Consider the following 19,986-nt stretch of genomic DNA (forward strand, 5'->3'; position numbering starts at 1 on the left):
AAGAGTGGGTTCTTCTTCATTTGCCGATATGTATCACAGCTACATTGTCAGTGTGGATGGAAACAAAGCCTTGGGGAAGGATGTCCTGAAAGACCTACTATACTACTTTTGGTCACACCAGAACCACAGTCGACACAGGCTCCAATGCATATGGGAAAATTAGTTTTTGGGGAGCATTAAATTTAACAGTAAGAGTGACAAGAGTTTTTTGCTCTTGTTTTAGCTTATCATAGGTTCATAGTTAACTAAGTAAGTACTAGACTAGATGCCCTTGTGAGACATTTTATGTCCTGCCACTTTCCCTTTCAATGGTGAGAATCAAACCTTGTACCTTGTGTCTGCAAGATAAACACCTCAGCCATTACACCAATCCCAACCTCAAGACATCTGGGATCTTCAAAGTTAAACCCTTCTTCAGAGCTGCTATCACATGACTGGTTCCACCAGAGGCATCAGCAATCAACATGTCTAGACCTTAGGAGATTTAAGGATCTTGATGGGCCTCTTTGGAACAGGGGCTACAACATTAAGGTTTTTATCATGCAGAACTTCGCCCTCAGATGAACCTTCTTACCATCTAGAGAAGAATCTCCCAGAAGGAAGTCTTAGCAGACTGGAATGCTCACTCTTGCATTTGTTCTTCTGTCCTGTCCCCCAGAGCTGAGAGATCCAAGGAGAAAGAAAATTATTTTCCAAGTACGATTAATACATCCTGTCAAGACCATCAGTTGATCTATCCTCCATTAGGGGTGTGGGTGGACACACATATGTGCTTTCTGGAATGAGATCAAAGGACCTCAGTCTGAAAGCAATGACTCAACCCTCACCAACTCAGCTGAGGACCCATTCAGCCTCAAGATTGATATCAGGTGCCTAAATGCCAAGGAGAGAAAGGGTGACCTGACTGATGATACATTCAGCCACAAATGAATGAGATGACAGCCCTATAAGATCAGGCCTGAGCCCCGAGGCCAAAGGACCACTGATGCTGAAGGTGCTAACACTGAAAAGTCTGAAGTTGATAGCAATGCAGACAATGGAAGAACACAAGTAGATCTATGATCCTAAAACTGGGACCACAGTCAACACAAATGATTCCACTGATACGGTTATAAATAACTGATGGTCAATCAATGGGACTACACCCTGAAAAGAGCACGGTGAAGAAAACTGTGAACAAAAAGCAGCAAAGATTAATAAAAAGGTGCTGTGGTCAACTTGATGTTTATGGGGGAAGATACCTAGAAACATATGTGCTACAAGTCCATAAAAGCCTGTCATATCTTTGATACTTAACCAATAGAAATAGTTGCTGTGCAGGTGTTGAACCCTGCACCTTGTGTCTCTGTGGCTGAAGCAATAACCATTGTGCCAAATCTCAATATGATCTTTTGACCTGATTGCAGTAAATTACATAGAAAGCTGTATATTTAAATGAAGTATGAAGCTGCTTTGCTACTGGACTTTGAAGACAACATCAATTGTTTATTGGTTGCTAGTTAGTTTCTCCCTTAGACACATATTGTTACTGCATATTTATGACAACAGTGAATTTTATTACTGTATGAATGAATTCCTAGAGTTTTAATGGTTGTTAATCTGACTCCAGAATTGATGCAATATGTAAAAGATGCTGTTTTCTTGATGGTATCTGACTGGATGTTCAGTCAATGTTTATTAACATGGATTGGTTAATTGTCTTTTTGAATTTCTATACAAGGAGATGGTTTGCAAATTTCTGTAATGGTCTGAAGAAGTGGTATATTGTTGCTGCGAAAGCGCTAACCCTTTTATTTTTCGCATCAGTAAATTTACATGTGGTGTTTAGCTGTGGTGATCGGACTCTGAAATTTGTTTTCACATTTTGGTGTAATCCAGTTCCAATGAATGGACCTGCAGGTCCTATGAAACCTGGAAGAAGGTTAAAGAGTTGCAAAAACCTGATAAAGTTCAAGTTCAGGCACTGCAGAGCAGACACTCTCTGAACAGACTACTCCTTGGACAACATCACAAAAGAAGCTACATCAACACCAGAATGGGGAGAAGACACAGACATGGGTTTCTTGGGACTAGAACATTTAAAAAAATTTCCTGTCTACAATGGTGATTTTACTCAACTTCACTGTCCTCAGGGGAATCAATGCCTGGTCAGGAGCAAAGGGGAAGACCTAGACACACAAGTGTAAGCCTGAAATGGAATGATAGAGGAGGCTTGAAGTTTTTTCCAGATCTAATCTATTTCTCTTATCTTTTAATGCAGATAACTTAAAACTATAGCAAATTTCACACAGCTCTTTACAGTACTCTTCATCTATGCACTGCGCACACAAAGTGGGTCTATTTTGGGAGGATATTTTATTACCATGCCTACATTTTTTTTTAATTCCTTGGATTCCTTTTTTCCCCACACTACCACTGCATGAATTGGAATTAACTGAGCACCAACTATAAAAGCTATGCAGACAGCAACTAAATCTAATGGGCAAACAAAAACCACAAGAACTAACAAGTCTAAAAGGGAAATGCCCATTGGGGACGTACCTAACGAATGTCAACAAAAAAAAAAAATCCAAGAAAATTGAATGAACTGACCTGAGAGTGCTTGATTACCAAAATGGACCTTATGAATAAGTCTTTCCATCACTATTAGTGGTTGCCTGGCTTACTCATATTCTTAAGAAGGTAGGTTTTAATGCTAATAATCAAGATAATTAAATACCTATTTAAAACTTCTTTTTTGTAAGATTTTTGAGAAGATTATGAATGCACAGCTGGATTCCTATTTCAGAGATAATCAGATGTAGGGCCCATTCCTGTCTATTTCTGGTCTAGACTTTGTAATGAACTACCCTGGTTAGGGTATCTACCAGTCTATTCAGCATTTGACATGATGGACCATGAGATGTTGCTGGACACTTCTACCCATTATGGTTTTACAGTGGGTGTTGTATTACAATAATTTACCCTCTACCTCTCTAGCCAAACTTGGGGAACTGCATCTCTTCACCTTCCCCCTGAAATCCAGGATACGCACAGTTCAATTCAGAGTCCTCTGTTTTTCACTGTGTAAATGTTGCCATTGACAAAAGTTATTTGAAAAGTTTTTTAAACTATCATGTTATGCTAATAGAATGCAGCATTACCACTCACTTCCCCATGATTTAGGTCAGCCTTAAAGAAACATACTCAAAATTAATCCTAATTGGATGACTGATACTCCAAAGAAACTCAGTACCAGCAAGATGACTGCTATAACCATTAATGTCACCATTTTGATTCTTTTGCTGCAGTTTTGTACCCGGATATCAACTATAGAAGTGACAGATGAATATATGTTGAAGATATGTAATTTATGGGTGATTTTTTTTTTTTTTTTTTTTTTTACCAGAGAAGTCCAACTGGGACAGAGCCCATTTTCAGTGGAGGCCCAGAGAGAAATGCTCCAGATGCACATCTTTGGAATGTGGGAGGAAACTAAAACACCTGGAGGAAACCCACACGAACGCAGGGAGGATGTGCAAACTCCACACAAGAGGTACCCCAGCCAAGAACTGAACTAGAGAATCTATTGCCGTGAAGGTACCCCAGTGAAGAACTGAACCAGAGAATCTCTTGTTATGAAGCAACAATGCTAACCAGTACACCACTGCATCGCCCCTTGATGATTGGCTAAACATAAGTGATCAGATGACTGTCTCATACAGTCTACATGTTACAATTCCAGAAATTTCTCTCTCCTTAATTAAACATCTTATTTCATCAGATAATTTACCTCTGGTTGTGGATGCCTTAGTCTCTTCATGGCTGGACTGCTGTATACCTGGGACATCCACAGACTGAGCTGGATAGGCTGCAAGTGGTGCAGAATTCTGTAGCCTGACTACTTATTGAGGTAGCTAGATGCAACTATATTACATGAACACTGGGAACCCTTCACAGATTTACTGTTCAGTCTTTTGGCTCTTACAAAGTTTTCATTCTGTTACAGCTAACCCTTCACAACACAGGTCCTTTTATCTCAAGGAACTTCTCAGCTTGTATTGGCCTGTATACAATCGGTGTTCTTCCACTCTTGGGCTTCTAGACATTCTGAGTGCTCAGCTTGATTCTTCAGATGACTGCTCTTTTACCTCTCTAGGCCTCTCTCTTTGGAAACTCAAAGAAGGCTGACTGACTTCAAATATGGCTGCACAGTGATCAACAGCTTAATTTCAGCTTTCCCAGTGTGAAAAATAAACTGAGAAATAAGAGCTAGTAATTCTGACAGCGTGATTAAAATTCGCTTACTGGCTATTAAGTACACTGCTGGATGCAAGCAAGGAAGAAATTTAGAAAACCTGAAAGAAAATCAACTATTAACAGTGAAGAGAAAACACAATGACTAGGAAGAATCCTGCAGCTGTTCAGCAAAAAAGCAGTTTAAGTTCTGCTTTGGTACAAGCAATGTCTTCCAGTAATTTAGAGAAAAATTAAATATAATGTATTCAGAGCTGATTAAACTAAATTAAACATTGAATGACTATATCAACTCAAATAACACAAGGCTGGGAAAAAGAGAATAAGCTTTAACTAGCTATTCAGATGAGCCTATAAAAACTGCAAAACTCAGAGGTTGAAATGAAGAAAAGACTGGCTGAGTATGAGACTTCTCAAGAGCTGTTACAAAAAATGGCAGAGTTACAGGACAGATTACAGAGAGAAAACCTGAGATTTTCTGCGGTACTAGGGAAACTGGAAGGAAAAAACTGTACTAATGTTATGAAAGCAGCACTAAGCAACCAGACAGCTATTTCACAGCAGGATTTTTTCACCAAAATGGTATATTGTGTGTATGCTCCAAACCTGGCCATGAGAAAGCAGCCAAGAACTACATTAGTAAACCTGCAATGATACCAGCAGAAAGAGTTGATCCTGACAAAACTGTAGCAGAAGGGTAAAGTATTAAAAATTGGAGATAGTAGAGTATTTGTGGAAAATGATTATTCACTGTACACTAGGCAAAAGAGAAGCAACTTTATTCAGCAATCAGGGAATGTCAAGAGGCAGGTATGAGATTCAGACTGCTGTATCCAGTTGCCTTTAGAATATTTTTTTCCTGGAGGATCAAAGACATTTTTGATGCAGAACAGGCTAAAGATAAAATACAAACATTTACCAACAAAAAGTGAGCCATCAAATTGAAGGGGACGCTGCTTCTCATTCTTCAGGCAATAAAGGTCACAGAGAGACATTGCCAGTGAAATCTTTCCAACATTCCAAAGAAAAATGTTTGAGAGACAGAAAGGAAGCATAGGATTTGATTAGAAGAATCATGAATACCCTGGACTTGATAATTACGGTCACAGAAACATGGTTTAAAGCAGCGGAGAGCACTCAGACAGTGCAAGGTTATAATGCCTTCACACATTTAGGCTAGCTACTACACACATGGACTAAAGGTGGAGGTGTCTTGATTTACATCAAAAATAAAAATACTTCAAGGCCGGTCAAACAGGACAATGCACTTGAGCTACTCCATGTTCAAATCACCACAAACAAAATCTAATACAACTTCCTTGCAAGCTACAGGTCCCCCTCTATGACGCAGGAAACCCATACCATGTACTTAAACTTCTTGGAAACACTCACCATCCAACACAATACTATATTCATGGGTGACTAATTGCCGCACTATTAACTGGGAATCTTATATGACACCCAACGTACAGGCACAGAGATTTCTGGATTTTGTAAACACAAACTCCCTGGACCAAACTGTCACTACACCAACCAAGGGAGCAACCATACTGGATCTGGTCCTCACTAATATGGGAGAGTGATGCACATCCCCTAGTGTAATGCCTTCCCCTGATAAGGTCAGACCACAAAATGGTCTCCTCTGAAGTAAAAGTAAAACCTGGACCCCTAGCTAACTCTAGAATATTCAGAAACTACTCTAAGCCTAACTTCCTGCTATAAAGTGATAACCTGGCAAAATTTCAAGGTCCCATAAACCATGAGAACACTGCTGTCTGTGCAGAACTGTTCACAGAAACCCAATACAAGCATGTCAATAGCTGCATAGAGGAGCTGTGCCCACCAGGAAGAAGTACAGAACTAATTCAAAAAACGAGCTACCCTGGTGGAATCACAAAATCAATAGGCTGTATAACAGAAGTAAGAAAATCATGGCAAAAATTAGGAGATGCAGCACCCAGCAAGTTAAAAGCACTCTCATCAAACAAAACAAACACCTCAGAGGACAAATAAAGTCTACCAAAACCAAATCTGAGGTAAATTTGGCCTCCCAGGCCAAGGACAACCACAAGGCATTCTTTAGCTATGGCCGCAACCTGAAAGGCAATATTGTGTGCAGAGCTCATTGTCAATGGAGCCACTTATATGGAGCCAAAAGATATAGCAAACTTACTGATCAACAAATTCAGCTCCAACTTTACCCCTCTCTCTCCCCCTCAACCTTCCGTCAGGAAATACTATCAAATACAACTCCCCCTGTTATAAGTAGGGAACAGGTCCTTAATGCTCTCTCTAAGGCTAAAAATACTGCATCAGTGGCCTCAGATAAAATCCCAGGATGCCTTCTAAATAGCATGAAACATGACCTATCAGATCCTCTCAAATTGCTACTTAACTGTAGCCTCCAAACATACTTCATGCCTCATGAATGGAGAACAACAACAGTCATCCCTCTGCACAAAAGTGGGCCATCTACGGACCATGGAAACTACAGACCCATAAGATTCACTAGTCTTATATGCAAAGCCATGGAAAGAATTATCATGGAAATGATCAATAATCATACAGTAAACCTCCAGACACTGGACCTAGCCCAGTTTGGTTTCAGCAAAGTCAGGTCATGCCTACTCAACCTGATAGACTTCTTTGTGAAGGCCACCAAAGTAATGGATGAGAGCAAAATAGTTCACACTGTCTATCTTGACCTGGCCAGGTTATAGGACACAATACCACACTCTGGTATTGTTGACAAACTTAAGAGGTTAGGTACAAACCCATATGTCACTCAGTGGATAGCCAAATGGCTCACACACAGGACCCAGGAAGTTAGAATTGGGGAGTTCACCTCTGCAAAGAAGCCACTCAAGTGGAATCCCTCAGGGATCGGTCCTGGGATCACTCCTTTTTGGCATTTACTTCTCTGAAGTCATGGCCAATGTCAATTGTCTCTGGCTAACTAAATCAGCAGATGATTGCAAGTTAGGAGCTGTCACTGAATCCCACACTGACACTAATGTTCTCCAAGAAGGGCTGGCACAGACAAACAACTGGTGTCAGAGCCATGGACTAAAACTAAATGGCAAGAAATGCATAATATTATCCTTTGGGAAGTCACCCATCCCTGGTAACTATCATATTGACAACACACCCCATAGATATGTCCCATAAGTCCAGGACTTAGGGACACCCAGACAATAATCTAGCTTTTGACCATCACAGGTCTACAGTAGTGAGAAAATCATTCTATGTTGTACAACATATAAACAAAGGTATGGCATCTAGGTCCAAGGAAATCATTGTTCCACTGTATCTGCATTCATCAGACCTATCATTGAGTACAATGCCCCTTTTGGTATGTATCTAGCCAGGAATATCCAACAACTAGAACATCCACAGAGGTTCCTCACTAAAAGAATATAGGGAGTAAGTAAAATGTCCTATGCAGAATGCCTCAAGGCCCTATCTCTCTATTCTGTCTACTATGGGCTGTTGGGGGGAGATCTAAGCCTGGCATACAGGGCATTATCAGACCCCACTCTTGTCAACCTCCTGCATATCCACAAAACAAACAGCACCAGAATTATCCATTCTAAAGACTTAATCCTTGTCTGTGATATAAAAAGGACCTGATGGAGAGACAGGTATGTATACCAGAGACTATCCCATCTCTAGAATGGGCTCCCCATTCATGTGAAGCAGAGTTCCTTCCTAACCCAATTCAAGTGTAACCTGGACAATTGGATGGGGAACAGGAAATTCATCCCTGGCTTAGCATCTATGTCTCTAATGGACACAGGCAACCTGTAAATAGTTCCTATCTCTGGCTCTTGTAAATGTTTCATCTCCCAAGCCCCTGTTTACACTTATCAAGGGTACCGGAACTTGTCAAAGATTTGGGATGCATAGCTAGACTTAAACAGGCCCCTGTGGTCATAAGCCTAGTAAACACCTATGAACCTACTGGAGATGGAAACGAGCAAGAAGAATACAAACAACACTGAAATTGGTGAATAAATGTGAGATTATAAAGCATCAATCACATTTGTGAAATATGGCTTTACAAGAAAAAGGGACTGAGAAAGATTTGACTTCTGCTGAATTTGTTAAACTTGTGGGTATACACTAAAGCATATACCCCACTTTATGTCATTAATGTTAAGGAGGACACTAGAAGGGGAAAAAAGTAAAAAAAAATCTTCTTAATACTACTTCTATAAAACACTGTAGGATATAAACTGCAAGTTATATAGTAAAGAAGACTGGTATAATATATAGTTAGGGTATCTTAAATATGGGGGTTAGGGTGAGTCTCTTCAATGATTGTTGTATGGGTAAAGATGTTAAAGTAAACAAATACTGCTTTCAGTTTCAAGAAATATAGGCATTGCAATGTAAAAAGAGAAGAAAAGCTGGACAAATTAAGTTTAAGTTAATATGCTGTAATCTTAGTCTGTTGGGCTGGGGTGTGGTGTAAAAGTGCATCAATTATATTACATGCAAAGTTAAAATGTTTTCTCTTAATGTTGTACAGGTGAATCTCTGGATTAATGCCCTTGGCTTAATCTAAAAACAAATGTTTTCTGTAAGCAAGTAGGTTTGAAAAATAACACAGAAGGATGAATGCCATGAGAAATACTAAGTTTTTTTGTATATGCAATAATACTAGTTTTTTTTTTCCTCAGCAAATGTTCAGTAGGATTTAAAAAGTCTGCAGCTGAAGGTAGTTGTACATTCTGTTCTTATGTTTCCATGGAGAGGAAATGTCTGCATGTGCAAGCAATTACTCTTCAGAGTTCTGAGAACTGTTTGCTGATGGAAATGTAAAATTTATAAATACATGGGCAAGCAGTTCAGTAAAAAAATATAAGTTTGAAATTACTGAAAGTGAATAAGATATAGCAGCTTTCCAAGAAGCCTTAACCCTTCAATACATTTAATAGAACCAATGTACAATTCAATTTAATTTAAAAATAACCAGTGCGCTTTTTCTTAAGGTTAAAAGTTAATGCTTTTTGAAAGCATACAATCAGTTTCGCACATCTGAGAGAGGAACAGAAATAAGAAAAAAAAACAGCAATCAGTGTAAGTTGGAACGCAGGATATCAGATGTGCTTTGGCATGGGTAACCTTAATTTTTAGGCTAGGTAATGCCTGTAGGTGCAGTTGCTGATATGGGCCAATTGCTCTCATCAGGAGGATTTACATTTATTTTTTGAAGATATACATAGATTTGGGCATTTATTTTAAGTTAGTAGGTTATGGGTTATTCTGAAAATGTATTTACTTTTTTTTTGTTTGAGGGTTTTCACTACAACAAGAAGTTGTGAAAAATGTGACATAGCTTCAAATGGAGATGACAAAAAACAGCTGTATAAAAGATCAACCCACCAAACATTAGTGTGTGCATGTAATACAAAAGTTGGAGATACACATTCAAAATAGCTGTTGTGTACAACAGGTGGAAGCAATAACTTCTTGTCATAACAGTTACTCTTATCCATATTATTTTAGAATGTAAATGGCCATACAGGTATAGACAAAATATAAGAGTACTGAATTACATTAAGAAATGCAGAGTGCAGCTAGCAATGCTGCAGCAGACACATCTGAAAGGAAATGAGCATGTGAATTTCATAAAGAAAGGATTTTGGGATGGATATTCAGCAGAATATCAGGGGGACAAAGAAAAGGGGTAGTAATTACTCTAATTGCTAGAGCAACTCCAATAGTGATAGAAGAGAAAAACAATAATAATGCTAGATGTACGGTAGTAAGGGGCTAATGCCAACGGAGTAGAATTACAATGGCATTCATTTACATTCCACCAAAAACTGCTACTGTGGAGCTTAAGAAGATTTTGGGAGAAATAATTAGTTTTCAGCAGGGAACATTACTTCTAGGTGGGGACTGGAATCTGATAGTTTGCAACAATGAGTATGTATCTTGAGGGCCTAGAAAAGAAAATATAACAAAAGTGGGTATATTTATGAAGAAATTTATGAAAAAAATGTGTATATAACATGTAAATCCAGCAGTAGAAACTCATACAGAATTTACATATCATTCTCCAAGATACAATAATTGGACTAGACTAAATATAAATTATATTTCACAGGAACATGTTCATTTAATTGAAAGTTTTGACACATATCCAAGAGCTATTTCAGATAATTGAGCAATAAAAACAAAGACAAAAATTCAGGGTAATAAATTAAAATTGAGACACAAGTACTTTCCCACCTACCTGTTAAAAAGAGAGGAATTTAAGGAATGGGTAATGGAAATTTGAGAGTTATTAGGGAAAACAGCAATTTCTTCTGAATTTACAGCTAGTGAGTGGGATACAATGAAAATGGTGTTTATAAACACAGCAGAAATAAAAGAAAAAGAGGTATGGCTAAAAGGCAACAGGAATTACTTGAGAGGGGTTGACAAAGATTGAAGTATTGCAGAATATGGAGAACATTACGGAACAAGAAGAGATACAGATGCAGACTGCTTGCTAAAAAAAAAATAAGGGAGTATCTGGATAATATGCATGAGTTTAGAAAGACTGCTTTTAAGCAACTGTTTTTTGATAACTCCAGAGCACAAAAACCACTACTTAGGAAACAGAAAGTTACTGGGATGAAATAGCTAAGCTTGAAATGACCTCTGGGTCGATAGCCTAGTAACACCTATGATCCTACAACAAAGGGTGGTCGATGATCTTAGGAAGGCTATAACAAGAAAAATAACCAAAGATCCTGTAGAGCTGTTAGACATGTTTCAGAAATGTTATGAAAATCTGTATAAACCAGAGAAATGTGGAAATCAAGAAAGAGCACAAATGGAAATACTTATGGAAAAAAAGAAGTTATGTACTCACCATAATTTTCCATGTGAGTTGTTCATCTCGCCTTCATTCTTACAGATGGGTTCGGAGCTGATCCTCGGCTCCGAGTCGGCCAACTACAAAGCTCGAGGTCTTCAAACAGCTCGAGGCCAAGTCCCTATCCCATGACGCACCTTGTGTTACCTCAGATCTTGTTTGCTGCCTCTAACAATACCATATGCCATTCTATCATTATTATAGGCAAGGAAACCATATAAAAGTCAAAGCAACCATGATAAAACATGAATCTCGGCCCTTGAGAAAAAAGCCTGGAGGGGGTTGGAGGGTAGGAAGTAAGAATGAAGGTGAGATGAAGAACTCACATGGAACATTATGGTAAGTACATAAATTCTTTATGTGAAATTGTTCTATCTCGCCATTCATTCTTACAGATGGGTAGCATCCCAAGCACCGTCTTTCTCTGGTGGCTCACGGGAATATGTTACTCAGGACAGTGGAACCAAAGGAAGCCCTGTCCCTGGAGGCCCTATCGACTTTGTAATGAGTGATAAAAGTATGAGGCTTTGACCATGTGGCTGCTGCACAAACACTATCTATTGGTAGCTTGGCAGTAAAAGCTGAAGATGTGGAAACAGCTCTGGTTGAATGAGCCTTTATTTTGTGTTGCAGAGGTATATTGGCAGCTGAGTAGTGAAGGTGATGCAATCAGATAACCAATTCGACAGAGCGTTTTTTGCCACAGGTCTACCTTTTCTGGAGTCTGAAAAGGAAACAAGAAGTTGTTCAGATCTTCTAAATTCTTTGGTTCTATCTAGGTAAAATCAAAGTTGTCTGTGAACATCAAGTTTGTGCAGCATGTACTCCAAGTTACTGGTGTGTTTGGGGAAGGTTAGCTCCAGTATAAACTTTAGGTAAGAATGAAGGATTTGTTCGTAGTGAAACTCTATCAGAATGAAAAATCATATAAGGGGGTTTTATAGGCAAGGCCTGTAGCTCTGACACTCTTTGGGCAAATGTGATGGCCACAAAAAGACGGTCTTCCAAGACAAAAATTTCAAGTCGCATGAAGAAGCTGGCTCAAACGGTGGGAGAATGATGCGTGAAAGCATAAAATTTAGATTCCAAGGTGTATAAGGGGATTTGACAGGTGGTCTCAGGTGGAAGGTCCCTTTGAGAAAAGCTTTGGATAGCTTGTGTGGCATTACATTAAAGCCTTCAGTACCCAGATGAAAATTAGAGATCGCAGCAAGCTGCACACGAATGGTGGTCGTAGCCGCAGCCGCTCTCTTGTTGAAAAGCATAGTCAAAAACTCTAGTATGGAGGAAATAGAGGCTAAGTAAGGGTCAATGTTATTTTGAGAAGCCCATATGGAAAATCTCTTTCATCTGCTGACGTATAACTTCCTAGTAGATGATTTATGAGAAGATATTAAAATATGTTGGGTTTCAGGTGAGAGATTATGGAACCTGGCTATGTTGGGAATTGGAGCAGCCAAGCTGTCAATTTCAGGAACTGAAGGGAGGGATGAAGAGCCCTCGACAAGTGCATCAGAAGGTCTGGAACTGGGTCTAGAATCCAAGGCTCTTCCAATAGATGAGGACGAAGAAAGGGGAACCAAATCTGACAAGGCTAGTGAGAGGCTATAAGAATGATGGTCCTTCCAAGGGCTTTGGCTTTCTGTAACAGTTTGGATATCAGGGGTATTGGTGGGAAGGCATAAAGGAGACCCGGCCCAATGTATTTGAAGTGCGTCCCTGGGGAGTTAATCGTGGAAAAGGGCCCCTTGGGGAATCTCCCAGAGGGGGGATTAGGGCAAAATAGCTTCTGCATTTTGTGTTCATGGGGGATGTAAAGAGATTGCAGTAAGGCTGGCCCATCTGCGGAATATTCTTTCTGCTACTTCTTCTTTGAGGGACCACTCGTGAGGCAACAAGATTGCCCTGCTCAGTTTGCCTGCTATCACACTGGATTTCCTTGGGATGTGAGTTGCTATCAGAAAGCGTTGGGTGGAGGTAGCCCACTGACACACTCTTAGGGCCTCTGGACAAAGGGGATAGGACCTGGTTCCTCCTTGCTTGTTTATATACCAGACCACAGACATTGTTGTCCATCTGAATCACAATTGTCCCCAGAGGGAGAGAGTCCTGAAAGTACTGCAATGCCAAGAGTACCGCTCTCATCTCCAGGACATTGATATGCAGATGTGTCTTTTGTTCGGTCCATGTGCCTTGGGCTGTTCTTTCCTGAAAATCCTCCCCCACCCGATCAGAGAAGCATCCGTGGTCACAGTGGCCATTGGTGAGGGTAGGACAAAAGGATGACCTATTGTTACTTGGAGAGAGGTCAACCACCACCGAAGATCCTTTTTGCAAGAGTATGTTAGAATGACGAGATGAGACATTGGGAGTTCTTGATAGGACCATTGCGTGAACAGGAGCCATTGTAGAATCTGTATGTGCACATGACCCAATGGAATCGCTATTATTGCAGCTGCCATTGTCCCCAACAACTTTAGCACTTCTGAGGCTGGCACCTTGTCTCTGGATAAGACATTCAGAATTTGCTGACGAAGTACTGATATCCTTTCTGATAAAAGTTTTAAAGTGGTGGTGGTGGTGTTCAATTCTGCTCCGATAAAAACGATTTGTTGCAATGGCGACAAGGCAGATTTTTCTGAGTTTATGGTAATCCCCAGTTGATTGCAAAGAGTAAGTGTGGTGTCCCTGGCTTGTATAAGCTGATGCCTGGTGGTGGTGGTGAGGACCCAATCCAGGTGAGCCGTGATCACTGCCATACATTTGGTGAACACTCTGGTGGCTGTAGTGAGACCAAAGGGCAGGGCTCGAAACTGGTTGTGATTGGCCCCCCGAGTGGAAGTGCAAATGATCCCTGGATGGTCTTGCTATTTTTATGTGGTGCACATCTAATTGTCTTTCCCTAAGAAGGGTAGTATCGACTGTAGCATGACCATCCGGAACTTCTCCTTCTTGACAGATCTGTTTAGTCTGCTGAGGTCCAAAATAGGTCTTTAGTCCCCTGTCTTTTTTGGAACAAAAAAGAATCTTGAGTAAGTTCCGGATCCTATCTGGTCTGCTGGGACCAGTTGGATGACTCTTTTCTTCTAGCAACCTTTGGACGTCTAATGCTGCTTTTTGCCTGTAACTGGGTGGAACATCCAGAATTTTTGTTATCGGGGGGGGGGTGTGGCAAAGGGAATATAATATCTTCTGGAAATTATTCTTTGTACCCAGTTGTCATTTGTTATTTTTAGCCGGATGTCTGAATACAAAGATAAGCGACCCCCGACTGCTCCAGAGTAGGACAGTCGGGCCTCCTTTCAGGAGCGCTGGTAGGGCTTCCCAAAGAACATGTCTTTGTCGCCCTGATTTTGCAGACCCCCTCTGCTGCGAGGGTGGCGTCTTCCATTATTGCCCTCTCCTCTGCCCCTGGAGGGGGGTTCACCATGTGTGTTCAGAAAGACTTCTTGGGCTTTTCGGAACCACATATTTCCTCCCTTTTGACCCTTGGGGTAGCATCTAGTAGGGTGGAAAAATGAACTCCGACGGGAGACAGAGTCTTTCCTTCCTGCTCACATCTAGTCAAAGTTTCCTTAACTTTGGGCCTGAAAACAAATGAGTCATCAAAAGGGGTGTTGACAAAGGATGACTTAAAGGGCTCTGGAAAGGACCATAAGCGCATCCAGGAGTGTCTCCTAAGAGTAATTCCTGTACCCGCTGCCCTACTCATTCCATCAGCTGTATATGAAATCAGACGCATGGAAGAGTTCGCTATGGAATTATGGGTAGCAAGCTGGGATGCAACCTTGTCTGTAGCGCCCTCAGCTACTGTACCCTGTAGAGTATCTCCAAGCTCTTTTAGGAGGTCTCTTTGCAGTCTTGTGAAATGTGCGAGGTAGTTCAGTGAATGCATGGCAAAAGTCGCTGAACTAAACATGCGCTTCCCGTATCTATCCATGATCCTAGAGTCTCTGTTAGGGGGCTGGACAGAGGAAGAAGTTTCTGACATCTCCTTTTTGGTGGCTGCCGCCACCACCATAGCATCAACAGGCACTCCCTTTGTGAGAAAGGTCTTATCGTGAGGGGTAGAAATAAATTTATTGGGCCTCCTAGAGGCAGGCTCCATGGTGTCCGGAGACTCCCACGCCCTTTGTGAGACCAGCTCCATAAGCTCATCGAAGGGCGGAGACACCCAAGAGGTGGAGGGCTGAGACCCAAATGCTTTCAGGAGGACAGACTCATCCACAGTAGGGTTGGTGGGCTTCCAGCCACCCCTCTGCTTTAAGATTTCCAAGATATCTACAAATGAGATATCTTCAGAGGGGGACCGTGGTGACTCTTCTGATTCATCCAAGTTGGTGTCAGATGTGATAGGACTCCTGTGGTGAGTCTAGCTGCTTCCTCTTGCAAATTCTCTTCCTGGGAACCTCATCAGTGGGAGCTTCTGGTGAGGTCTCAGAAGAGCAGGGACCACCCAGTAAGGCTTCCTGAGGCTCAGGGTCTCTATGCTTCAAAGGAATCTGTGAGGCAAAAGTAGACACAGGCACTTTTAGGGAAGAGGTAGTTGGTCCTGAAGACACCCAAGAGGTGGAAGGCTGAGACCCAAAAGCTTTCAGCTTTGTGGATGTCCTGGAGGACATTACTCTCCTCATGGCCTCAAAAGCACCTCTGCTCCGGTGGGAATGAACCCCTGGATCCGAAGAAATAAGAAGTTATGTACTCACCATAACGTTCCATGTGAGCTGTTCCATCTCGCCTTCATTCTTCACTGATGGGTTCGGAGCCGATCCATCAGCTCCGACACGGCCGTTTGCAAAGCTCAAGGTTTACCAGTACCTCGAGACCAAGCCCCTTATCCCATGATGCACTGCTGGAATTACCTCAGATCTTGTATGCTGCGTGTACTACATCCATGTAAGAGAACTACCTTCCCATAGAGAGGAAGAAGAACTGAGTAACCAGGATGAGACCAGTCTCTAGGTTAACTATCAGCCAGGTAGGGGATGGAGGGAGAGACGTAAGAATGAAGGCGAGATGGAACAATTCACATGGAACATTATGGTGAGTACATAACTTCTTAATGTGAAGTTATTCAATCTCACCATTCATTCGTCACTGATGGGTAGCGTACCTAGCACCCTCAATCTCGGGTGGCTCAGGGGAGTACATTCTTCAGGACCGTAGACCCAAAGGAAGCCCTGTCCCTGGAGGCCTTAACTTTGTAATGAGTGATAAAAGTATGAGGTTTAGACCAAGTGGCTGCAGCACAAATGTTATCAAGGTGCAACTTGGCTTGAAATGCAGAAGATGTAGAAACTGCACTGGTAGAATGAGCTTTAATCTTGTGTAGTAAGGGCATACTAGCAGCTGAATAAACAAAGGTGATACAAATCAGAAAGCCATTTTGAAAGCATTGTTTTAATCACTGGTCTACCTATTTTGGCTTCAGAGAAAGACATAAAGAGCTGGCCCGATTTTCTAACATCTTTTGTTTTGACCAAATAATATCTGAGCTTTCTGTAAACGTCAAGTTTGTGCAGCACATACTCAAGTTTATTGGAATGGTTAGAGAAAAAGACTGGCAACTCAATAACTTGGTTGATATTAGATTCCGAACAAACTTTGGGCAAAAAGAAGGTGTTTTCCTAAGAGATACTCTATCAGCATGAAAAATCAAATAAGGAGGGCTGATAGATAAGGCTTGAAGTTCTGACACTCTGCGGGCAGACGTAATAGCCACCAGAAATATGGTTTTCCATAATAAAAATTTGAGATCACAAGAGATGCTGGTTCAAATGTGGGAAGCATTATACGAGACAGCATAAAGTTTAGATTCCAGGAAGAATAAGGAGTTTTCACTGGAGGCCTCATGCGAAAGGTTCCTTTGAGAAAGGCCTTGAACAACTTGTGGGACATAATGTTTAGCCCGGCAACTCCGAGATGAAAGTTAGATATAGCAGCCAAGTGGACATGAACTGTAGCGGCTGCAGCTCCTTTATTAAAGATCATAGTCAAGAATTCTAATATGAACATCAAGGGGGCTTGATAAGGACCAATGTTCTGCTTAGAGGCCCATATGGAGAATCTCTTCCACTTACTGAGATATAATCTTCTGGTGGACGGCTTATGGGAAGACAAGAGGATCTGCCTTGTCTCATTCGCAAGGTTATAAAGCCTGGCTATGAGGGGAACTGGAGCAGCCAAGCTGTTAGCTTCAGTGACTGCAAGGAGGAATGGAGGTCCCCCGACGGATGTGCCAGAAGGTCTGGAACTGGGTCCAGAATCCATGGATCCTCCAAGAGACAATGATGAAGAAATGGGAACCAAATCTGCCGAGGCCAATGAGGGGCTATAAGAATGATAGTCCTTCCCAATTGCTTTCTGTAGAAATCTGGGTATTAGCGGGATTGGAGGAAATGCATAGAGGAGACCCAGGGGCCAATCGTGTACGAGTGCATTTCTCGGGGGTTCTCCCGGAGGGGGAATCAGGGCAAAGTAGCGTCTGCATTTCGTGCTGATGTGACTGGCAAAAAGATTGCAGCAAGGCTGGCCGCATTTGTGGAAAATCCTGTCTGCAATCTCTTGCTTGAGGCACCACTCGTGCGGCAACAAGTTTGCCCTGCTCAGTTTGTCTATCACATTGTATCTCCCCGGGATGTGCATTGCCAACAGAAAGCGCTGGGAGGAGACAGCCCACTGTCAAACTCTGAGGGCTTCTCAGCAAAGGGGGTAAGACTTGGTCCCGTCTTGCTTGTTCAAGTACCAGACTACTGACATATTGTCTGTCTGTGCAATCGTCCCTAGAGGAAGATAGTCCTGGAAGTACTGCAACGCCAGAAGTATTGCTCTCATCTCCAGAACACTGATATGCAGATGTGACTCTTGATCCAGCCATGGGCCTTGAGCAGTCTTTCCCTGAAAATGCCCCCCCCCACCCTATCAGGGAAGCATCCGTGGTCACAGTGGCTACTGGAGGGGGTAGTAAAAAGGGGCGTCCTATGGTTACATGAAGAGACGTCAACCACCACTGGTGATCTCTCTTGCAAGAGTTTGTAATTAAAATCATGTGACTCAATGGAAGTTCCTGATAAGACCATTGAGTGAACAGCCATTGAAGAATCCACATATGCATCCTTGCTAATGGTATGGCCAAGTTTGCTGCCACCATCAAACCCAATACTTTTAAAACTTCTGCGGCTGGTTCTCTGTCTTTCGATACCAATGAGCTGACATGCTGGCGAAGAAGAAAGACCCTCTCGATTGGTAGTTATAGAGTGGTGGTTGAAGTGTCTAACTCTGCCCCTATAAAGATGATATGCTGCTATGGCGACAAGGCAGACTTTTCTGAGTTGCCTGTAATGCCTAAGTGATTGCAGAGTGTCAAAGTATATTCCTCTGCCTGAATCAGTTGATGCCTGGTGGTGGAGGTAAGGAGCCAATCGTCTAGGTACGGAAACACCTGGAATCCTAGACACCTCAGTGAGCTGTGACCATAGGTTCATAGGTAGGTACTAGGCTATCTGCCCGAAGGCATTTATAAGCCTAGCCAGAATGTGTTGGCTTTCGCCGCCCCCCTTAGATTAGTTCCCTGTGCCTCTGTCCAGCAGAGCCACTGAAGTGATCCCTGAGGTAAACTTTCCATTTCCCATCCACTCATCAAGATTTCTTTTGAAGAGTGTTAGAGAGGTGCACTGCCATGCATTTGGTAAACACTCTGGGGGCTGTAGTGAGACCAAAGGGCAGGGCTCAAAATTGATAATGACTGGCTCCCAGCCAGAAACGCAGATGATCTCTGGATGGCCTGGCCATTTTTATGTGGTAGTACGCATCCTTGAGATCTCCTGAGTACATCCAATTGTCTCTCCCTAAAAAGAGAAGTATAGACTGTAGCGTGACCATCCGGAACTTCTCTTTCTTGACAAATTGGTTGAGTCTGCTGAGGTCCAAAACAGGTCTCCAGTCCCCCGTTTTCTTTGGAACCAAAAAGAATCCGGAGCAAGTTCCAGATCCTATTTGGTCTGCTGGGACTGGCTAGATGACTCTTTCTAGCAACTTGCGGACCTCTATAGTTGCTTGTTCCCTGTAACTGGGTGGAACGTCCGGGATTCTCCTTGGGGGTGTGGGTGGAGTGGAGAATGGTATAAAGTACCCTCTGGAAATAATACTTTGTACCCAGTTGTCATTTGTTACATCTCGCCACGCGTCTGGGTACAAAGATAAGTGACCCCCAACTCCCACCAGAGCAGGACAGACAGGCCTCCTTTCAGGAGCGCTGATAGGGTTGACCAGAGAAGTGACCTCTGTCAGCCTGGTGTTGCGGACCCCCTCTGCCGCGAGGGTGGCGTCTTCAATTATTACCCCCTCCTCTGCCCCTAGGGGGGGGGGTTCACCACGTGTGTCCTGAAAGGCTCCTTGGGCTTTTCGGAACCACATTTTCCCTCCCCTTTGGCCTTTGGGGTAAGGCCGAGTAGGGGTTGAAAAACGGACTCCGACGGCAGACAGAGTCTTTCCCTCCTGCTCACACCTGGTGAGAGTTTCCTTCATTTTGGGCCCAAACAGAGATGAGCCATCAAAAGGGGTGCTGACGAATAAAGACTTAAAGGGCTCCGCGAAGGAACACAAGCGCATCCAGGAATGTCTTCTTACAGCAATTCGTCCCATCGGCTGCATATGATATGAGCCACATGGATGAGTTCACAATGGAATTTAGGGTAGCAAGCTGGGCGTCAACTTTGTCAGAAGCCCCTGCAGCTACAGTACCCGGAAGAGTATCTCCCAACTCCTTAAGATCATCTCTTTGCAGTCTGGTGAAATGGGTCAAACAGTTCAGGGGTCGGAGTGTAAAAGTCGCTGAATAAACATGCATTTCTCATATTGATCCATGATCCTGGACTCTC

General features: G+C 42.3%; 1 protein-coding gene across 2 annotated transcripts in view; it reads right to left on the reverse strand.

The window, feature by feature from the left end:
* Positions 1-19,986, reverse strand: part of LOC122789777 (consortin-like) — a 1,146,861-nt gene that overhangs the window by 894,198 nt on the left and 232,677 nt on the right. The window lies entirely within an intron of this gene.

The sequence above is a fragment of the Protopterus annectens genome, chromosome 1.part2, assembly GCF_019279795.1.
Source record: "Protopterus annectens isolate FY-2018-M chromosome 1.part2, PAN1.0, whole genome shotgun sequence".
Taxonomy (NCBI): Eukaryota; Metazoa; Chordata; order Ceratodontiformes; family Protopteridae; genus Protopterus; species Protopterus annectens.